Source organism: Lissotriton vulgaris, chromosome 4_1 (assembly GCF_964263255.1).
Source record: "Lissotriton vulgaris chromosome 4_1, aLisVul1.2, whole genome shotgun sequence".
Classification (NCBI taxonomy): Eukaryota; Metazoa; Chordata; class Amphibia; order Caudata; family Salamandridae; genus Lissotriton; species Lissotriton vulgaris.
This window is the reverse complement of record NC_141691.1, coordinates 8,527,083-8,537,467: the sequence shown is the minus strand read 5'-3', so window position 1 is coordinate 8,537,467 and position 10,385 is coordinate 8,527,083.

Sequence of the window (10,385 nt, the reverse complement as noted above, 5' to 3'; positions counted from 1 at the left end):
GCAAAAGACACAGTTGATGGACAGAATGTAGAACAATGTCATAAATTCACCCCAGTACAAGGATCTGGGCCTAAATCCATCGTTTTTTTGCACTCCACACCACCCTGGGTTAGACAATGGCTATATGCAAATCAGCTCTGACCCTGTTGCTCGTGGGAACAGTCTAGTCCGAACTACCAAGCCATGTCTTTCCCAGACCGGAATCAAGCATCCAAGGACCGGTTTCTGGCTATCAGCCTTCATCAGCATTTATAGCTTGACTCCAGTGGTGTGGAGAGCCTGGGACTCACGTCTGAGTATACCCAGCACACTCGGGGTGAAAATTGCAAAACACACAGTTGATGGACAGAATGTAGAACAATGCCATACATTCACCCCAGTACAAGGGTCTGGGCCTAAATCCATCGTTTTTTGCACTCCACACCACCCTGGGTTAGACACTGGCTATATGCAAATGAGCTCTGACCCAGTGCCTCATGGGAACAGTTCAGTCCGAACTACCAAGCCATGTCTTTCCCAGACTGGAATCAAGCATCCAAGGACCGGTTTCTGGCTATCAGCCTTCATCAGCATGGATAGCTTGACTCCAGTGGTGTGGAGAGCCTGGGACTCACGTCTGAGTATCCCCAGCACACTCGGGTGAAAATTGCAAAACACACAGTTGATGGACAGAATGTAGAACAATGTCATACATTCACCCCAGTACAAGGATCTGGGCCTAAATCCATCATTTTTTTGCTCTCCACACCACCCTGGGTTAGACACTGGCTATATGCAAATCAGCTCTGACCCTGTGCCTCATGCGAACAGTCCAGTCCGAACTACCAAATCATGTTTTTCCCAGACCGGAATCAAGCATCCAAGTACCGGTTTCTGGCTATCAGCCTTCATCAGCATGGATAGCTTGACTCCAGTGGTGTGGAGAGCCTGGGACTCACGTCTGAGTATACCCAGCACACTTGGGGTGAAAATTGCAAAACACACAGTTGATGGACAGATTGTAGAACAATGTCATACAGTCACCCCAGTACAAGGATCTGGGCCTAAATCCATCGGTTTTTTGCACTCCACACCACCCTGGGTTAGACACTGGCTATATGCAAATCAGCTCTGACCCTGTGCCTCATGGGAACAGTCCAGTCCGAACTACCAAGCCATGTCTTTCCCAGACCGGAATCAAGCATCCAAGGACCGGTTTCTGGCTATCAGCCTTCATCAGCATGGATAGCTTGACTCCAGTGGTGTGGAGAGCCTGGGTCTCACGTCTGAGTATACCCAGCACACTCGGGGTGAAAATTGCAAAACACACAGTTGATGGACAGAATGTAGAACAATGTCATACATTCACCCCAGTACAAGGATCTGGGCCTAAATCCATTGTTTTTTTGCACTCCACACCACCCTGGGTTAGACACAGGCTATAAGCAAATCAGCTCTGATCCTGTGCCTCATGGGAACAGTCCAGTCCGAACTACCAAGCCATGTCTTTCCCAGACCGGAATCAAGCATCCAAGGACCGGTTTCTGGCTATCAGCCTTCATCAGCATGGATAGCTTGACTCCAGTGGTGTGGAGAGCCTGGGACTCACGTCTGAGTATATCCAGCACACTCGGGGTGAAAATTGCAAAAGACACAGTTGATGGACAGAATGTAGAACAATGTCATACATTCACCCCAGTACAAGGATCTGGGCCTAAATCCATTGTTTTTTTGCACTCCACACCACCCTGGGTTAGACACAGGCTATATGCAAATCCGCTCTGATCCTGTGCCTCATGGGAACAGTCCAGTCCGAACTACCAAGCCATGTCTTTCCCAGACCGGAATCAAGCATCCAAGGACCGGTTTCTGGCTATCAGCCTTCATCAGCATGGATAGCTTGACTCCAGTGGTGTGGAGAGCCTGGGACTCACGTCTGAGTATACCCAGCACACTCGGGGTGAAAATTGCAAAAGACACAGTTGATGGACAGAATGTAGAACAATGTCATACATTCACCCCAGTACAAGGATCTGGGCCTAAATCCATTGTTTGTTTACACTCCACACCACCCTGGGTTAGACACTGGCTATATGCAAATCAGCTCTGACCCTGTGCCTCATGGGAACAGTCCAGTCCGAACTACCAAGCCATGTCTTTCCCAGACCGGAATCAAGCATCCAAGGACCGCTTTCTGGCTATCAGCCTTCATCAGCATGGATAGCTTGACTCCAGTGGTATGGAGAGCCTGGGACTCACGACTGAGTATACCCAGCACACTCGGGGTGAAAATTGCAAAACACACAGTTGATGGACAGAATGTAGAACAATGTCATACATTCACCCAAGTACAAGGATCTGGGCCTAAATCCATCATTTTTTTGCACTCCACACCACCCTGGGTTAGACACTGGCTATATGCAAATCAGCTCTGGCCCTGTGCCTCATGGGAACAGTCCAGTCCGAACTACCAAGCCATGTCTTTCCCAGACCGTAATCAAGCATCCAAGGACCGCTTTCTGGCTATCAGCCTTCATCAGCATGGATAGCTTGACTCCAGTGGTATGGAGAGCCTGGGACTCACGACTGAGTATACCCAGCACACTCGGGGTGAAAATTGCAAAGCACACAGTTGATGGACAGAATGTAGAACAATGTCATACATTCACCCAAGTACAAGGATCTGGGCCTAAATCCATCGTTTTTTTGCACTCCACACCACCCTGGGTTAGACACTGGCTATATGCAAATCAGCTCTGGCCCTGTGCCTCATGGGAACAGTCCAGTCCGAACTACCAAGCCATGTCTTTCCCAGACCGGAATCAAGCATCGAAGGACCGGTTTCTGGCTATCAGCCTTCTTCAGCCTGGATAGCTTGACTCCAGTGATGTGGAGAGCCTGGGACTCACGTCTGAGTATACCCAGCACACTCGGGGTGAAAATTGCAAAACACACAGTTCGGTCTGAACTGTTCCCATGAGGCACAGGGTCAAGGCTGATTTGCATATAGCCAGTGTCTGACCTAGGGTGGTGTGGAGTGCAAAAAAACGATGGATTTAGACCGATATCTTTGTACTGGGGTGAATGTAAGTCATTGTTCTGCATTATGTCCATCAACTGTGTCTTTTGCAATTTTGACCCTGGATAAACAGCCACTGTTGTAACCCAGCCTCGGGCATCCCGCACTGTTGTGCTTGGGCGCAAACAATAATGCTGCCCACACTCCATAGGACATGTCAGGGTGAAGTAACCTGTGACCGCCCAGTGAGGTAGTGAGACATTGTAGTACCATGGTGTGCCTTTACTAATTTGCCGTAGTGCCCATTAAACTATGTAATTCATATCCAATACCTGACTTTGTCTCCTTACTTACTTAGAAATATCTGCGTGTTATCTCTGCCTGTCTCAGTCTCCCATCTGTTGCTGGTGCTGCTCCTAATGCATAGGGCTCTGGCTGATCTGTTCCATCATCAATGTCCTCATTATGTGTTATTTCCACTTCTGTGCCTTTTATGGTGGCAAGGTTGTGCAGCACGGCACAGGTCGCAATGATTTTCCAGCAGATGATAGGAATGTACTGCTGTGCACCTCCGCTCTTGTGGAGGCAGCGGAACCTGCTTTTTAGAAGTCCAAATGTGTGATCAGCAACATTGCATGTTGCTCTGTGTGCCACAGTGTAATGCCTCTCACTCATGGGAGATGGATTCAGGTAAGGGGTGAGAACAAAGGACCGCAGAGCATAAGCGCTATCGCCTAAATAGAAAAAAGAGTGCAATTAGTTACATACTCAAAATACATTCATCTGCAGTAACTATCAGGGTGTGTCACAGTTATTTACCTAGAAGGTATCGTTCCCCAAAATCTCCAGCAGCAAGGCATGTGTAGATCCCACTGTTCTGGAATATGTGGGAGTCGTGGGTGCTCCCAGGAAATTTGGCCACAATGTCTGTCTGCATATCACCTACACATTGATAGAGTGGGTTGACTTTCGGTTCCTGTATATGTGTTCTCTGGCTGCAGGTGGGCAGATTGGGATGTGGGTGCCATCTATACAGCCTATGACGTGAGGGACGTGTGCCAGTTGATAAAACTCAGTTTTGGTGTTCAGCAGTTATGTATGTGTGTCAGGGAAGCTGATGTAACGATGCATTCTCTGCATCATGGCCTCCAGGAACTTCCTGAAGAAAAGTGAAAGGCAGCTCTGGGACACACCACCTACTGCAGCAATCATACTCTGGTAACTCCCAGATGCAAGCAGGTGTCGGCTACACAGCACCTGCACAAGGGATGGGATGGCTTGTGCCCTTGGTGTTGGTTGCTCCAGGAAAGGGTGCAGGTCCCAGATCAAGTCCAGGATGGTTTGGGGGTGTAGGCTGTACCTTTGCAATATCTCTGGCTCAGTGAGTTGAAAAAGCGTAATCCTCTGCCTGTAGACTTGCTCCTCCCTTCTCCAGACCCTCTCTCCTGCTGCCTGTAGCTGTAGCCACCTTGCAATGATGTAGAATGCCGTCATTCTGGTCACACTATTGCATTTTGGGGTCTTTTTTATAGCCTGCACCTGGTTACCACCTACTTCCACTCCATGGTAAATATCAACTCTTAAATACCGAATTTCATGAAATTCTGTATTTTTGAGGTTTCCTACATATCAAAACTCATTTTTTACCATTTCTTATTTACCGATTCTGTAAATAAGAAATCGGTAAATAAGAATTCGGTAAATGTTGTTTCGGTAAATTACCAACTCTTATTTACAGATTCTGTATATTTTTGCCTGTTACATCTCGAAAGCCAAATACCGGTCGGTAATGGCTGAAATTCTGTATTTTCGGCTGTTACCGACCGGTATTTGTCTACCTACATCTGGCTCTTAGTTATCTACAGTGAACAGGTAGATGTCTTATACACAGCAATAATACAGGCAAAACATTTATCACAAAATGAAGAATATTTGACTGCTTTACTGAACTGAACGATGATTGGCCATCTAAGGTCATGCCCAAGTTATCAAATTAACTGGTGCAGCTGCTATTTGACCTGTTGAGAGGGGGAATGAAAATCAGTACAGTAGGGAGACAGATACATTCTGTATCTAGCTCTATAGAAAAATCACACCATAATTTCTCCCATATCCTGAAAATGTAAAAAAAAAAGAGCAATGTTTTTGAAAAATTAGATAGTTGCAATTCCTTTTCGGGCAGTCCAGAGCCCCAATATATAAAGACCAGAAGACATGACTCAAGAGGCAGCTTGGGACATCCCTGCTTCCTTAGGAGCATGCCAAGAATGAGAAGTCCGCCCAGGTAGATTATTCGCCAACAGCCATTTACAGATGTAGATCCTGTTCTTACCCCTGACAATGAACTGGCCTGAGAGGACACACATCTACCACCACTCACATATGTAGATCCTGGTTTTAACCCTGACAGGGGACCATCTTGATTGGACAGACATACATCACCACTTACTGATGTAGACCCTGTTCTTATTTCTGACAGGACACCTGCCTGAGAGGACCAGCATATGTAGGATGTGCGGCCTAGAAGACAGACACATCTCCACTCTCCTTACCTATGGCAGGTGTCTTGCTCTGGTCCCTCCCTGTAGCTGATCTCACTCTGTGTCACTTCAGAGTAAACGTCGATGATGCCCCCGAGAAGAAGCTGCCCAGGTGTGGAGAGGGTTTCCAGCTCCGAGGACTGCAGAGGGCAGGCAGATCCCACCAGCGAATTCAAAGTGCAAAGAGTGTATGTAAAAAACAAGTACTTGTGGAGCTCCATCTGATGGGAGGCCTCAGAACTGAAAGTCCACTAGAAGCCTCTCTCAGGAGGATGTAGGAGGTGAACTAGGCAGTAGTGTCTGAGAGAGTCAAGGAGCCTGCACCTCTACTCAGTCCTGTTTCTGACTTTCAGCCTAACTTCCAAGATATGTCCAATGTCACCTCAGGCTGTGCAGGTTCACAGAAGCCGCAGAGTTAGCCTCCAACACAACTCCCAGGTACCAGTGCAACATCTTGTAAAAGCAAAATAATGACGAGTTTAAGGGCACTTAATTGCAATGAAGTACACAGCTCAGCCCCCTGATTCCATAAACAGCTAGCACTGTTATTAGAGAGGTGTTACCAAAACTCCCTCACTGAGAGGAAACATTCTTCTACTTTCCACAAGGAGTTTCTCTCACCTGGGGCTATTAGTTTATTCTCGGAGGAGGCATGGGGACAGGTGCAGTGCCGACTTGTTTATACATACTAATGAACTGATCCGTACCTTTCAGGGTCCTTGCATATCAGTGAAATAGTGCTATTGCTTATTTGATTATTGCCATGAATTTAATATAACCTTCTCCATCCACCAGCATCCACATTAAGTCTTCAGTGATCTGTGCTTTGTAGTCTGCTGGGATGTGGCATCCACTTCATATTCTGCTGCACATCTGGCCGTGTGTGGCCGGGCCAAGGTTGGAGCCTTTTCAGGAGTTGAGACCCGGGGTCCGGCCACATGAGATGAGCACTGCAGGTGCTAATTTAAGACACAGATTTGGGCTGTCATCTTAACACCTTCCATGCTATGGCTGGAAAAGCTTGAAAGGCATTATTTCATGACGAGCTCACCTTGTCATAAGCACAGCTCCAGTGTGCCTTATGACGAGCTGAGCTCGTCATGAGCATGGAAGGGGTTAAACAGTTGGAGTGCTTGGGCAGCATTCTTTTAGCATCTTAATGGCAGTGCCCAATTCATAGAAGAATTAGTTCTGAGGCTCATATTGTTGGAGAACCGGGCCTTATGGGCCTGGCGGTGCAGGGCACCCCTTAGATCCCTGAGTTCACCTGCCTTGTTGAACAGAGACACGAGACACTCTGTTGGGTGTTGAAAACCAGGTTGATTAGCTGCAGCCAAGCACAGTTGTCCCAGAAGTACATACAGAATGTAGATTCAAAGGAGACTTCCACTTCAATCCATGGCGCACAATCTCTTATACTACAAATATTTACAAAGTTCACTCCCAATACATAGAAAGCAAGCCAATAGGAGAAGTTGGAAAACAAACTACCGGTTTTGTCTCAAATACGCCCCTCTCTCAAACCCTGTGTTACCCCTCCCAACAAATTAATCAGTGCTAGTACCGACAATCCACTTTGCAGGTGGCAGCAAGTATTTGTGTGCCTCAAAGGATAGATGTGTAACAAGAGAACACAAGGAGAGAATAGCGAAGGCCAGTCGGATAAGATACTATAATGAAAGAATCGGAGAAACCAAATAGTCAGTCGAGACAGGGATCAAACAACTCAGACATGGATTAGCAAACTCGGCCAGACCCTGACATGGGTTTCGGAAACAAGGACAGAGAGTTACTTTTTAACAGAAGAGACGCGTAGCAGCTGAGAAAGGCAAAAACACTCATGCTGCCTGAGTGAGGGCAACACAAAATGGTGACGAGACACAAGATGGTGGCTAAATGCGAGATGAAGTCGGAAACCTCCAGTCATCTTTCATTGCAAAGGTTGACCCCTGCCCCTCTATCTTACCTCTCCGGGTTCCTTTATGACTTGCTTTTTTCACTTTGCCACTGTTTTTCCAGCTTTGTTTTTGCTGTTTGTTAAATCAAACTCTTGATTTTAACAAAAGACCTGGGCTTCAAACGAGTTATGATGGGCCCTACCTGCAACCACCGGCTCAAATTAAGAACTGCTAAGGTATTTGCTGCTTTTGATTGGAAAGAAAGCGGAAATTGTAATGAATTGTAATGAAACCCTGCTCCTATCTGAAGATCCTTGGGATCTGTGGATAATTGTTGCTATGCTTGCGGGAAGCAAAGTATTTGGCCCTCCTCGGCAACAGATGTTGACACCTGGACAGGTGTCTGCCACTATTTTTTCTCTGTGTATTGAAGATGATTATGACATACTGGTGTCCAAACTGACCTCTAGAGTATTGAGCATCATGACCAAGTCTCATACCTGGCTCTGCCTGGCAGAATGGCCCCTTTTACTATCACTTCATTGAAACACACGAGGTTCAAAAACTTGAATTGAGTGAAAGCTGAGTTTAATCATTGAACCTAAAGGGCCTGATTCAAACTGATTGGTGCAAATGTAGGACTAAAGTGCTACTACTTACTTACTACAAGCATATTGGAGTAAGGAGAGGTTTAGAAAGGGATCGTCCACCCAAAAATGTGAAAACCCATATCTACTCACAAACTGCACTTCTATGGTTACTACACCCCAAAAGGACCCCAACAGTACTAAGTGTACTCCAGCTCAAGCCTAGAGTATGTCCAACTCCACACATGGCCAACCAGTGGTACTGCAACACCCTTTCATAAAAAATAAAAAAGGCAGGGACTTAAAATATCAAGACATATGAATTAATTGTATAATAAATTAAGTATTTTCAAAATTGTCAGCATATATATATATATATATACATAAACAAATTTAAAATAAAATAGATAGTTATAATAACATATTTTAAAACCCTCTTAATTGAAAAATATAATTTAAGTTTATTTCTTTAAAAGAATATTTACATCAATATACATGTTATACATAACTTCTACAATTTTTAATATAGACATTGTACTTAAGGTGGGCTTTGTATTTAATAAAACATTAACATAATGTTTACTTATTTTTATATATTAAAATAAAACTCTCTTAGGAAATAATGTTAAATTATTATTTTGTTTTTAGTTTTTACAATGGTTTATTATACCATTTGTTTGCAATTGTTTTTATGAATAAGTAATGTGACTTTATTCTAAAAAATAATCAAGTTAAACACATTCCGTACAAAGCTTTTAATAATTTTACTACAATCAATCAATCAATCAATCAGAACACTTATCCGTGAGGGTCTCAAGGCGCTGGGGGGGGGAAGGGGTGCTGCTACTGCTCGAAAAGCCAGGTCTTGAGGAGTCTTCTGAAGGAGAGTAGGTCTTGGGTCTGCCGTAGGTGGGTAGGGAGGGTGTTCCAGGTCTTGGCAGCGAGGTAGGAGAAGGATCTGCCACCAGAGGTTCTTCGTTGGATGTGGGGGACATTGGTGAGGGCGAGGCTGGCGGAGCAGAGCTGGCGGGTCGGGGTGTAGAAGTTGAGTCTGCAGTTCAGGTAGACTGGTCCGGCATTGTGGAGCACTTTGTGTGTGTGGGTGAGGAGCTTGAAGGTGATCCTTTTGTCGATGGGGAGCCAGTATAGGTCTCTCAGGTGGGGGGTGATGTGGCTGCGGCGGGGGACGTTGATGATCAGTCGGGCAGAGGCGTTTTGGATGCGTTGTAGTCGTGGTAGGTGTTTGGTTGGGATTCCTGCATAGAGTGCGTTGCCGTAGTCCAGTCTGCTGCTGACTAGGGCCTGTGTCACTGTTCTTCTAGTTTCGGTCGGGATCCACTTGTACATCCTGCGGAGTATGCGGAGGGTATTGTAACAGGAGGAGGAGACGGCGTTGACCTGTTTAGACATGGAGAGGGAGGAGTCGAGGACGAATCCTAGGTTGCGTGCATAGTCGGTGGGTGTCGGTGCTGTTCCCAGTGTGGTCGGCCACCAGGAGTCGTCCCAGGCTGAGGGGTGGGCCCGAGGATGAGTACCTTTGTCTTGTCCGAGTTCAGCTTCAGATGGCTGTTCTGCATCCTGTCGGCGACAGCCTTCATTCCCTCGTGGATTTTGGTTTTAACGGTGTGCGGGTCCTTGGTGAGGAAGAGGATGAGCTCGGTGTCGTCGGCGTAGGAGATGATGTTGAGGTCATGTTGGCGCGCCACTTGTGCGAGGGGGGCCATGTAGACATTGAACAGCGTCGGGATGAGCCCTGGGGGACACCACAGATGATGTCGGTGGACTCCGATCGGAAGGGCGGGAGGCGGACGCTCTGGGTTCTGTTGGAGAGGAAGGACGTGGTCCAGTAAAGGGCCTTCTCTTGAATTCTGGCTTCTAGGAGGCGTGTCTTTAGAGTGCGATGGCAGACCATGTCGAAGGCGGCTGACAGGTCCAGGAGAATGAGGGCCGATGTTTCGCCGTTGTCTACTTGGTTGCTGATGTCGTCTGTGGCAGCGATGAGGGCTGTCTCGGTACTATGGTTTTGTCTGAACCCGGACTGGGACGGGTGCAAGATTTTTTTTGTTTTCCAGGTGGCGGGCCAGTTGCGTGTTGACGATTTTCTCGATGATCTTTGCTGGGAACGGGAGCAGAGAGATTGGCTGGAAGTTCTTGAGGTCCTTGGTGTCCGCTTTGGGATTCTTGAGGAGGGCATTGATTTCGGCGTGTTTCCAGATTTCCGGGAATGCTACTGTTTCGAAGGAGATATTGGTGGCCTTCCGTAGTTGGGGTGCGATGGCAACATCTGCTTTGGTGAATACGTGGTGTGGCACCGGTCTGACGGAGATCCTGAGTGGATGGAGTTCATTGCTTTGCGTCTCTT